General features: G+C 38.9%; 1 protein-coding gene and 1 long non-coding RNA gene across 2 annotated transcripts in view; one reads left to right on the forward strand and one right to left on the reverse strand.

Annotated features, from left to right (window-relative positions):
* The window catches only part of pcbp4 (poly(rC) binding protein 4), a 30,920-nt gene extending 30,385 nt beyond the window's left edge, over positions 1 to 535 (reverse strand). Inside the window, exon 1 of the mRNA XM_034876447.1 lies at positions 81 to 535. The gene's annotated coding sequence lies outside the window, so the exon portion shown is untranslated. The remainder of the gene's footprint in view (positions 1 to 80) is intronic.
* LOC117947508 overlaps positions 1 to 12,781 on the forward strand; it is a 1,113,976-nt gene that overhangs the window by 186,324 nt on the left and 914,871 nt on the right. The window lies entirely within an intron of this gene.

Raw genomic sequence — 12,781 nt, forward strand, 5'->3', positions numbered from 1 at the left:
GATAAGAGCTCTTTCAAGTTGAAGAATTGGGAACATGCTGTCCATAACTGTGCCTTTTCTGGATAATCTTAGTCACTTACCTGTGTTCATGTAAAAGGTCTTAGGCTGTAGTTCCCACTAAAGTATCCCCATATGTGTGTTGTGACCAGGCTTTGTATCCACATAGAGTCCAATGACGCGGACGTGTAGTGCGGACTGTCCTCCCGGTGTCAGCAGACTGGAGTGCAGGGCGCCTGTGCGTTGAGGAGGGTACACACACACGCACACACACACACAAACACACACGCACACACACACACACACACACACAAACACACACACACACACACACACACACTGAGAGAGATGCAGGCGGCGACCAGCCCGTTCACCCTGATCACCATTAACCGAGGCAGCTCATGGGAGAGAACCGAGTGCTCTCTGGGTAAAAAGTCCTTTATGGCTCGGATGCCATCAAGCCTCCTATTGGGTTCTGTTTGTATCCGCGCCTCGGCCGGTGTGGTGTGCTCCTCTCCCCCGGGACATCTACTGGGAGCGCGGCGCGCTTCTCCCTGTGCGTCGCACCGCGGATGGATGCATTCACGATGATTGAGAATCTGTGCGGTGTGAAATCATAGCATGACCGGGGAAATTTGCTGAATCAATCAGACTGTTCATTTGCGGCATTTGTCTGAATTAGTGGGTGTAGTAGTGGAGACAGTGACAGTTTTAGAAATCCTAACCAGTACACTTAATGTATAGGCTGTATATTTAGGTTATACCATTTAAACTCAAAACATGAAGATCCAACCCAAATCTTCCCAATCTTGACTATATTTGAAAACTACAAAGAGAAATGCATTGGCTTCATCAAGGTCGGTAGCACAAATCTAAAATTGAAGCTCTTGGCATTTTCTTTTGAAGTTTGTGGCGTGGATGAGATCAGTAACTTTCTCTCACATAGCGTCATCTAGTGTATGAATCTTGCTATTGCAAATGTTCCACCCTCACAAGTTTCTAAAACAAGAAAAAAAGCGGCATTGTCATGGATATATGTTTTGCAATGTTATTTATCATCATTCTATCTATGTAATAATCTATGTGATAGTAGCATGGTATCCTTAGCAAAGTGGGTGACATTATTTCTCATTGAGAAATGTGAAACAAACAACATTGAAGGGACACAATGACATGAATCAGTCTCTTTCACACCGAGCGAAATGTGATGAATTTTCACTTGACAAAACGGCTCATTAATTCAAAGACATTGAAGGAAGACATCTAGAAAGCTCCAACTGATTCCTGTGGATGAAACGTCTGGGTAATTTGAGCAGGACGTCTCCATTTATTTTACATATTATCTCCAGTTTTTCTCAGGTGCACCTTTTTTTTTACGGCAAGAGGATGGATGTGAACTCACATTTATATATTTGTAAACTAAAGGCCTCTATTCATCACTGCTTGAAATGTTTACTACTGTCCCTGTAAGCTGTTACATTTTGTTGCTTTGTATGTCTGATGGTGATTGGCTGCGAGTCAGTAGAGAACCAAGAGGCTATAAATAAATAGGATATGTAAAGCAGATACATTTACACAGCTTGTTTTTGTCATCAGCTGTTTATTTACTGAATGCATGATCAACATTTCAATTTAGGGAGCTGCTGGATTCCAGCACATTGGGGTCACTTATTGAGATGAAAGGGATGCAGTTATTCAGTATGAGCACTCCAGCCCTGACCCAATGCTTTGCCATAAAACCATATTAGACCCTAACCTTGACAGAAGACATATTACTGTGTCATGTCTTAAATCTTATGAGAAGGAAACATAACTTTGAAGAAAGCCATATAATAATGTGGCCCATTATGGTTCATTCTGTCACCAAAGCAAAAGCAACTCTATGGGAGTTTCTACATAATGGCACCCTATGAATCCATCACTTATAACCATATAAAAGCTTTCCTAAATAACTTGCTGCGGTCCATCTGGTCTAGTGTCAGAATGATATGTTGTTTTTCAAACAGTAGGAGGTGCTGTGTGATTTCCAATCCATCTTGCAGCGACAGGGTGCTTTGTTTTAATAAAATAAAAATAAAAAAGACAAGAAAAACCATGTGTGTGGGTCAGAACGCTGTCAACCATCATTCATGTTGACGTGGCCTTAAAACAGCTAAGGTGCACTGTTGGATATGACTAAGCCATCAGCTACGAGAGGGAATTGTGATTGCATCAATACATTTGCCACATAAAATACATGGAAATAATTTAACACAGTGAGATCTGCACTGAATCACGGCTGGACAAGGTGAGAGCTCGTCTATAGATATGGGATCAGATTTCCTTTCTACTGTGTGTGTTTGTGTGTGTGTGTGTGTGTGTGTGTGTGTGTGTGTGTGTGTGTGTGTGTGTGTGTGCGTGCGTGCGTGCGTGCGTGCGTGTGTGTATGTATGTGTTTGTGTGTAGATTTTGAATTTCTGCCAAAGTGATGAGGTGTGAGGGCAAAAATAAAAATAATTACATGCTATTTTGGTTTATTTGTATGCTTTTGACACAGCGGCGATACACAACTGTATTTGGATAATTTCTAATTTAGTTTGGTTAAGACTGAAGTGCTTGTGCCGTATATGTTCTCATTTCAACCTGATCATTTCTGAAATCAAACCGAGCTGGAAGTAAGACAGTGATGTCAAATTCACAAAAGCCTTGGTTGCGCTGATTTCAGCCATGCTACTAAGACCTCCCATTTGCTTTGGCAAACACAATGTGTATCCTACCATCCCTGCTTGTCTGGGAGCATCCAAGCATAACAAATACCTCTCATACTAAATGGGACTGAAACAAGGAGAAATGACACAAGCGCAACAACAGCAATTACTCAGCTGTGGAACTTCACTCTTCTTTTCTCCAATCCCTCCATGCACAAACAAACATGGCTTGACATTCCCTGCATTAGATTTCACAGCGTTTCTTAACTGTGTCCTGATAAATCTTGATTGAAGACATATTGTGCACTCAGTCTGCTTCCACATGCCAGGGCTCCAAGTAGTGGAGGAGGAGTAGCTTTCATTAAAGGAACTTCTGCAGTAGCTTGATCTTCTTGAAAGCCGCAGTCATCTTTGATTACTTCTCAAGCGAGACACAATGGTTTAACATTTTTTTTTAATGTTTACTCATGAAACATAAAAGAGATTTCTTGTACAAACTTAACTATACCTTACTTTAACATTCACATGATAAGTATACAAATGCTACAGGTGTTTCAATGTCTGCCGTACCGATTTAAAGAATGAAAGAGACCCATAGATAAAATGCATGCACAGACACAAATACTCTAGTGTTTACCACTGTGGCAATGATTTGCATTTAGATACAGAATGGTGATGTTTATTAGAAGGCAAATTTCCATATATTGTCCTTTGAAGATTGAAGATTTAAGATATATGACCTTGCTTTGAAGCAACTATATTATTTTAAACAATGGGTGTGAAGGAGACATTGGACAGAACAGACTCAAATTGGAATACTAATAAGAGATTTGGTATGAAATAGCTTACAGAACAAGGATTAGGATTGTATTGCTCTTTTGGTATTGTTGTTTTGTTTTGTATGTACTGGGCAGTGAGGAAGTTGTGCGGCCATGTGATACAATATTTCCATTTATATGTTGCACAAATAAGTGTGACATAACCAAATGTCCCATTTTATACACTGATTCTTATTCAATCTTATTCAGACATTGAACCTCCATTATTTCTGTTCATACAAATACAGTCAAAGAAACCACAGGAAAAAACGAGATAAAAAGTATTAAATAAACTACAGAGACAGATAAAGAGCAAAGAAGTTGAAGATCAAATGAAATTAAAGAAATTAAGATGTTTAATAAAAAGACAAGGTTAAAGCAGATACATCTTAGAGCAACTTTTAAAAAAGTCCACCGATGAGCTTCCATCAGATCCACAGGGTTGGCTGTTCCATGTGATTAAAGGCGCTTTTAGTTGTGTGTTTGATATTTTTGTTCCAAGCTGAGATCAATATCATCCAACGATGTAAAAGTAATGTGACAATATGACGGTCGTCATTTGTAGTGTGGTACCTACAGAGAAAAAGCACCTTCCCTCGGCTTTATGGAGTATTATGGTGAATTTCAACTCACTGTTGAGCTGTTCCGCTGCACCTTTACTATTTTGGTTCACTGTCATCGCTTTCATGTCCCTGGTTTCGGTCATAGCAGGCAGCTGTTATCAGAGGAAACAACTCTATAAAACCCACTGCACACTTCCTGCTAAGCACCAAATGGAAAACAGACCGTTAGTGACTAGCTGGGTACGTTCCCCATATCAGCGTTGAAGGTCATGATATGTCTAAGGCCCACAAGGAGCCACTGAAAATAGTTACTGCAGGCTTGAGTTATCCACTTGGGCAGTTATTGAAGCCTAATAACCATTAATTCACTGTCAATAATAATGCACTAATCTTCAATATGGCAACGTAATCTGCTCAAGCCCTTACGCCTTCTGGTTTCTAAGGGGCAGAAATGGCCTGATAGTTACACAGTGAGGTCAATCCCAGCAACGGCCCAAAAAATGTGGGTACGAGTTAATTAGGAAGGTTTGCCTCTCAGCTATCATCCATGAACAAAGCTTGCTCGCTTGCCTCAACACTGCATGAATCTATAACTGTGTGCACTTTACAACCACAGTAAACATGAAGTATTATTTTCTTAGCCAAGGTAAATGTGGCGTTTTCAGTGTGATTTGTCACTCCACCATACAAATGATTTAAACTATAGCTCATGACAGGCCGTGGTGTGGTGCGATTGTATCAGGGGCATTGCTGCGAAGCAGAGGGACGACAACCCCCTTAGCTGTCATCTAATCTTAACATGTCATGGACTGAAGTCAGCTATTGCTTCTATAAACGGTCAACAATATGGCAATGGGAAAGTAATAGTTACATTCCAATTTAAATACCTTTGCAGTATTAAATAATAATGTTCACAATTAAGTAGGTTGTTCTGGGCTGGCTGGCTTAGCCTTCACTAGTGGCTAGCATGTAGACCTCCTAATGGTAATGAGTTAGTTTAGATTCACCAAAGTCACATGATAACACAAACTAAATAACTGATGAGGTTCTGCGAGGTAACATTTTTGGAGTTTTTGGAGTCTGGTGGCTTTATAAAGAGCATAGATAACGGCTTCAGTTCCCCGCTGTCTGATGGCAAGGTAAGGCAGTGAAAATGTTCTTAAAATACAGTAGTGCGTGAAGATGAGTGGCTTCCCCCCATGGCACCAGTTACTGTATTATTTTGTTAGTCTACTGTTTTTTTCTCAGACACAGAATTGTACTTATTTTGCAAAGGAGTTAGACGTTAAATCCGTGGTATGTGGTAACTATGTCACGGCTATGGACCAATCAGATTGCTTGAAATAAGATACCTGTTTTAGAAAAAACTATTGTATCTTAATTCAGTGCAACTTTAAAAACGGTCTGAAGAGAGCTGAGATGATCTTAGATATAAAACAGGATTCTCAACTGAACATCACACTTTGACACCAATTAAACGTACAGATGGGACCATTTTAGAGAGTTGTAGACGCAAGACTTCCGCTCATATCATCTATAGTTTTACAAAAGAAACTATTGCACTACTGCATTTCTCTTTCATTAAATGAGTCTTCTCCAGCACCCAAAGCAATTTAGCTTTGTTCAAAACGTTGTTCCAGTTTTAATTAATTAATTAAAAAATAGAGTTTTTCTGCAGGTTTTCTGTTCAAATTGTACGATCATGCAGCAAAACAAAGTGTGACTGTTAAACGTTTCAATATCAAGACCTCGGCCGCGGCTCAGAATCCTACCTGCCTAACATCAGTGTGTGTTAAAAAGAAAAATTGAGCAAGAGATCATAGCAGATGTGAGAAGAAGTGCTCCTCCAGGCTATGTTTCAAACAGGCCAAAGGATACGGTGTCATCTGCAGGTGCACATAAATGCAGTGTCGGCAACATTATGACGATATGGTTTCTAGTGTTGTGGTTGGAAACAGCCTGTAGGCAGGAACCTGATCTGAGAAGTATGCTGGAAAATGTGTGAAGTCCTAGCATTCATTTCAAAGACGTGCCTGAGAAGTTGTGAGAAGTTAAAAGTAATAGAATTGGAAATAACAAGGTGACTATTCTTTTTAATTCTGCATTATTAATCTCTCAAGAGATCTGATTGGTGTTGAGGAAAACGTGTGGCAGATTTAATGTTAAAACTCTTGAATCTTCATTTTCTATTTTAAACAAGCACCAGTGTAAAATAAACTTTTAACATAACTTACCAATGACGTCCTGTCCCAGGGCCCCATCAAGGTTCTTGATTGAACAGTAACTTCAGAGATAGGGCTATCTGTTGACTCTCATGTATCAGGTATGAAGAGTACCTTCAAACAGCTTTTGATCTTGAAAGTGCACTGAGACGGGGAAACAGGTAATGAGATCTGTGCTGGAGCACAATACTGCACTTGTACACAGTGCCACAATAATATGGTGGTACATTATTTTGTAACTTTGGAAAGTACTGAAAGTTAGCAGTTGAACAATATGGGAGCCTGTATTTGCTAACATTGACATTGGAAGGAATATGCATACCAATATTTAATTAGGAATACATTTGCAACTTTAAATAACATGAGAATCCACTGCATACTTTTCTTGTATAATTTTTTGTGTCTAATTTATTAGAAGCAAAGAACACATTTCCCATGTCATGCCTCTATAAGAGCAAAGGATTTGCAGGGAAAAATGCCTGACATAAAGGATAAAGGCTGAATGTTTGTAACTCTGCAGCTAACAAAAGGACAAAAACAATTACCAAGAAACACTGGTCCAGAGCTGGTTAGTGTACCAGTTTGTGCCTGTTTCTGTGCCTGTTTCTGTGCCCTGGGCTTTAATTATGGAAACCATTGTTTATTCATCGGTTTTTAACCCTTTGATGTCCCATGCGGTATGTCGCTGAGCACACGGTCAGTTACATGTATTCTACTAGAAGCTATTCTGCTGTTGGGAATTGAGAAGCTGAACTGGGGATTAGTGCTGGGGATTAAACCTCAAAATGTTTTGGTAATGACTGAAATGTCTCAGCAGCATTGAGTGTGGAAAACGAACTAAGTGCTGTCAAGTTGTTTACTTATTGTTTAAATCAAGCTATTTTATTTAGGCAACGTTCTTGTATGGCTACTAACGTTTGAGAACTTTAGCTTCTTTTGTTCAACTTTTGAAATTATGTTCTGAAGAAAAACATGCTTCTGTTTCTCAAAGTAAGGTGTTGGAAATGTTATTTTTTGATATTGGTGCTGAAACTCAGGTATTGCATCGGCAATACCACCCATCCTACTGTGGATTAATCTTGCTCAGAGGCAAATAGACGCTGATGATGAGAGACTGATGACACCCGCTGACCTTAGGTTTAGGACACCAGAGTCATTGCATATTTTGACTGTGCCCTCGGAAGTCTTTATACTGTATCCACACTATGAATCCACCCATAGTACAAATACTCGTAAATTCTGGGTGGAGTACAACAAACAGTTTTGTGACACTGATTAACTATACTATGACAAAGGTCTTTGCAGCACTGCTGTATTGCTTGGAGCTATGACTGTTTGCTTTGTATTATATTTTGCAAAGTAAAAAAAAAAAAGGATAAGCAACGGCTGTAATTTACATCTGGAAGATTACAAACAATCCAGGCAGATAAATAGAACAAATACATTATTTTTTGCATTCTATAACAGCACATCTGAGCCTAAGGGGATAAAGGAAAATATCCTTTAGGTTTTGTTTGGCTGCACATGCCTATACACATTCAAGGAATGTGGAGAATGGCGAGTGACAAGAAAGGCCTTGTATTTGTAAGTCTATCTCCTGCCCACCTTGTAGATTAGCCTCTTATATGTTAAATGAGACAGTGCCGACAGATTTGGATAACAGGACTTTGGCATCTGCCCTACGCTCCCTGCACTGAGAGCTCTGCAGTATCACAGTAAGCCCCTGTACCAGCCCAGATCTAAGCAGCACAGACAGCTTTGGACCACGAACTGGGTGGATATGGGGAGCCGCATTATAGGCAGCTTCAAATGCTGCCTTTCCTTCCCCTTGAGCGCAGTTAATGTTTTTTTTTTCTTCTTCTCCTGGTCATCTCTTATCATAGATATGACTGTGACATGGGATTATGAGTGATAAGCCCCAGAGTCTAGATTCAATTCACACTTTCCCACATATCACCTAGATGGATGTGTTTGTGATTCTCGTAGACGCCATTGACTCATTCCATCTCAGTCTGTGCTGTTATCATGTGACTAGCCAGGCAATAAGGCAGGCTGAAATGCATCCTCCAGCTCTGACTCATGATTTGATCTGACTTGTAGTCTCCCTCACCCCAGGCCAGAATTGATAGGTGGCGTTAAGTGCACACCTGGGACCCGATGTTGGGTCTCTGCGCTTTCTCCCCATTTCTGTTGCCCCTAAGCTCAGGGCCTCAGACGGATATTAAGCAGGAGTACTGTTCCACACACTTGGCGGACCACGCAGAGTTACTGAGAAAGAACTGCCTGCCACGTTAGGTCTGACTGCCAGTCACCGTCAGGTTCAATAGACGAAACTGGAGCACATTCCTGAGACCTTACATGTTGCTTGCTAGTTAATAAATCTCTAAGTCCGCCGAGGACAAAACAACACAGGAAGGTGATGATTATCTAGCCGAGAGAGGTAACAGGAGAGGCGTAGAGTCCGGTTACAATGAACAGGCTTGTCACTCTGTGCAGGGATTTGACTCTCCCAGATTTAGACTCATGAGTCTGCCATCATGAATGTTTGAATCAAGTTTCTGGACAATACATCAATTAGTTGTTAAAGGTTCCATATTGAAAAAAGTGAGATTTCCATGTCTTTTTTTAAATTATAAATATACATATATACAACTATATTACAGATTGAATGTGCCAATACAGTGCCGTTACAGTCATTGCCTGGCTGCAATGACAGAGCAGAGACGACTAGAGTGCAGATGCGGAAGACCCAGAAATGCTGACCAATCAGAGAAGACAGGGCTATTTTGGGAAGGGGGCTTAAATAAACCGGTGCTGAAATTATGTGTTTCAGACTCAGGACAAATACACGTATATTCAGACAGAATGTATGAGACAAATAATGTGTCTTTAAAGCATGTAAACATGTTCCAGTAGAAACCAGGGCATCAACCTGGAAATTTGCATAATATAGGACCTTTAAAACAATTCACAAAAAGCCAAAAATGAAGATGATCATTGAAGTCTGTAGGATTCATCCTCTGAGCACCATCAATGGCTGTACCAAATTTCATGGCATGGTACCTTATAGTTTTTGAGATATTTTAGTCTGGACTAGTGGACCTACTATCAGACACATAGCCATCCATAGAGCTGTGCCACTTCCATGGGTTAAAATGAGTATATTATAGTGTAATATCACAGTCCTATCATTGTAATCCTGCCAGTCCCCTTATTTAAAGGATTCCTTTTTCATTGGAAAAAGAATTACAGCCACAACTGAACTAAACTTTCTAAGGTAGTAGCTATTATACTGATTACTCCTAAACCTGTCCAAATGAGGAATTGATAAGAACTGGTAGGGAAATATGGTATCATAGTTCAAATGTGCAAAGGGTTTCTAAGGACTAACAATTATGACTGTGTAATCACATAACAGCACTGATAGATTGGGTTAAGGGTATTTCAGGCAACTGCTAAAGAGTTGCAGTACACAATCAGGGCCTATTGAGTATTCAATAATTGGGTTTTATATTGATTTCTGTTCTTCATTGGGGTCATCCTGTGGCCATGCCATTAGCTGATTTCTATATTTGCTGATGTCCTGTGTTTCACAGTCATTGAGCCTGTTTGTCTCTGATAAGAAAGTATTACTCAAGTCACAGAGGCCATTAGAGGCTTTTCTCAGACTAGCATGAGGTCTCCTCAAAAGCTGTGTGTTTACAATATAATGGTGTGGCCCTGATCTGTCACTGGTTGAACGTACATAACTGTCCAATCCCTGTAATTGTCTTTGGGGTCTCTGATGGACGATGGATTAATTATGCAGTGTAATTTGCAAATTATCGGCTATCTTACCTCAGCAAGATTTTGATAGGATTATTTTACACTGAGATACAAGTAAATAGATGTACAAGATGAAACTACAAGTCCCAATTTGCTTTTCAATAAGACATAATAGTTGGTTAATAACTGTTTTTGGTACGCTAAAGAGGATGTTTTTACAGAGCAGTGGCTTGCTAACAATCTAAATTTACTTTAGTATAAACAATCATCAGTGATGATGTAACCTTTTGGAAAACCTTATTTGTGCTGAGCAAGAACAAACAACCGGGGGCAGACACAAACAGTAATTTTTGTCTGGTTTAGACATGGTGCTGTAAGGATCTCTACCTTTCTATTCTATTATCAGATCAACATAACAAGTGATGGAGTAAGCAGACACCCACTGCAGACCAAAGCCAAACTTTAAAATAGGAAAATGATGAGTTCCTAAAACATTCTTTGAAGTGTTTCAATGCTTATTGCAATGAAATGGACCTGCAAATTAATGTAATGTAATGTTATGGTAATGAACCAATAAAACATTTTAGGGCAGATATTCTGATTTATGAGTTAAAGAGAGATCCTTGAGAATAACATAGTATATAAAGCAGAATGGGTCTCTCTGTTGTTGCCCCCCCTCCTCTGTGGTCCAACAGACCGCATAGAATAACCCTTCTAATAAGTCACTTGGAAGAAAATGTGGGGAGTCAGCTGATTTGTAATCCACTCTTTCTTGGTCTTTGCTCACACATCAAAAGTCAGATTGATATGTGCAATCGCATGAAAGCCCCTCGGCGCTGCGGCTATCATGGTCTAGTAGACCTGCAGGTGTTTTTGTGTATGTGTGTTTTGGCAAAACGAGAGCAGGCTGATGCATTTGCAATGGAAATCCTTCATCCATAATATGTCTCAAGTGTAAACAATGGGACGAGAGAACAGCAACTGCTAGGAAGTGCATGTATTCTTCTCTGCTGACATCAATGCAATTTACATATTAAACCAATGCTGATGGTGTATTCATTACATTATGAGACAATTATAAGGTAAAATCAATTACAACAAAAGGTTTAAAAAAAATTATTTAGATACTCGTTTTACAATGTGTTTGAGTGTGCACTTTGTCCATACAGTTGCCTTGCAGGGGTGAAGAAAGAGTCAGGGGGATTCAGATGATTGACAGGTCTATGAACTATTACAGACAAGCTCAGTTTTTCCATCTTAAAATCCTAATCAAGCTCACACAGGGTTTAATTGGTATATAAAGACTCTTTCTTTGTTGAAAATCAAGTGAATTTTTGTTCCGAGACATTCACACAGTTTATAGTTTATGAAAATAAATGATGATGACATCACATAAATGGAACATATTTAACGCAAATATTTTCTGTAAAGTAAAAGTCATCTAATTATTTGTTGGCAAAGTGAATGATTTTTACTCTGCTGCTTGCCTCTACTTCAACACTGGCTGTCAGTCTGGGAGATGTTCCTCTTTCTTTAAACTTCTTCTTTTAAATATTGTTCCCAATAGAGCTCATGCCCTATTTAATACAATCATAATGCAGGCTAATATAACAAGTCATTTATATAAGCTCAAAGAGAGCTTAACAAAGAAATGTCACCTTCTTCGCATGTGTCTGTTTTGCCTTTAAATTGGAAGGTAGGTAGTTGTCAAGGGGAAGAAAAGTCATCTCAAGGAATCTTTTGCAGTGCAGAAAGCTGGTGAGCAGGACGTGGGTTGAATGGCTATTCCCATAATATGTATAACTCTTTGAAAGGGACCATTTTGCCCAAGTAGTACTTTTACTCTAATATTTTAAGTGCATTTTAGTGATTATACTTTTGTACTTTTACTTCAATCTTGATATTGTGTATATTAACTTAGAAATTAATACTAATACTTTTATATTATCCTTTTGTTGAGGAGTTAATATATCACATAAACTAAATCTGCTTCAACAATAACAACATAACATGACAACACTTTTTAAACCCTTACACAACCCCACGCTTGAATCTTGTGACTAACATCACAGTTGCCTTCACTCAGCAGCCTGAATGCACTGATGCAAATGCACATTATTGCAAACTTTGTGCAACATGGTTCAAAAGCCTTCTGTGCTAAGATAACCTACACGCCTTGTCAAAACCCCACACAATTTCCTCATCCAGCTGATGTTATTTTCCTCTAAAGTTTGATTTTCATTTATGACATTTTGAGTATGAATAACAAAGTCAATATAGAACTTTTGTATTGACATAGAGACTTTAGAAAAAAAGGGATGTAGACATGTCTTGAAGATAAGATATATTAATGACATTGTTTTCAACCTGCAAAAACAGAAAATACTAGTATGAAAGTCACTCTGCTGATTACTTATTTCAGCACAGTTCTTTGAAAACATTTAACTGTGAATCTTTACTGTGTGACTTAGACTTTAGAAAACATAAGCAAATACAACTAAAATGACATTTTGCCAATCTAGTATCAGAGAGATCTCTTCAGTTGTGTATTTAACGTCAGTCACTACAGGACAAAAATGTAGGTGGAAATATCTTTGTGTTTGGTGTTTTTAATCATCATATAGACATGTTTTCATAAAAACAGAACAATGGATTTTATTAAAACATCCATTGAGCCCGGTGCTTAAGTAACATCTACCAGCTTTGAATTGTCAAATGTGATAAGAGAT

The sequence above is a fragment of the Etheostoma cragini genome, chromosome 7, assembly GCF_013103735.1.
Source record: "Etheostoma cragini isolate CJK2018 chromosome 7, CSU_Ecrag_1.0, whole genome shotgun sequence".
Classification (NCBI taxonomy): domain Eukaryota; kingdom Metazoa; phylum Chordata; class Actinopteri; order Perciformes; family Percidae; genus Etheostoma; species Etheostoma cragini.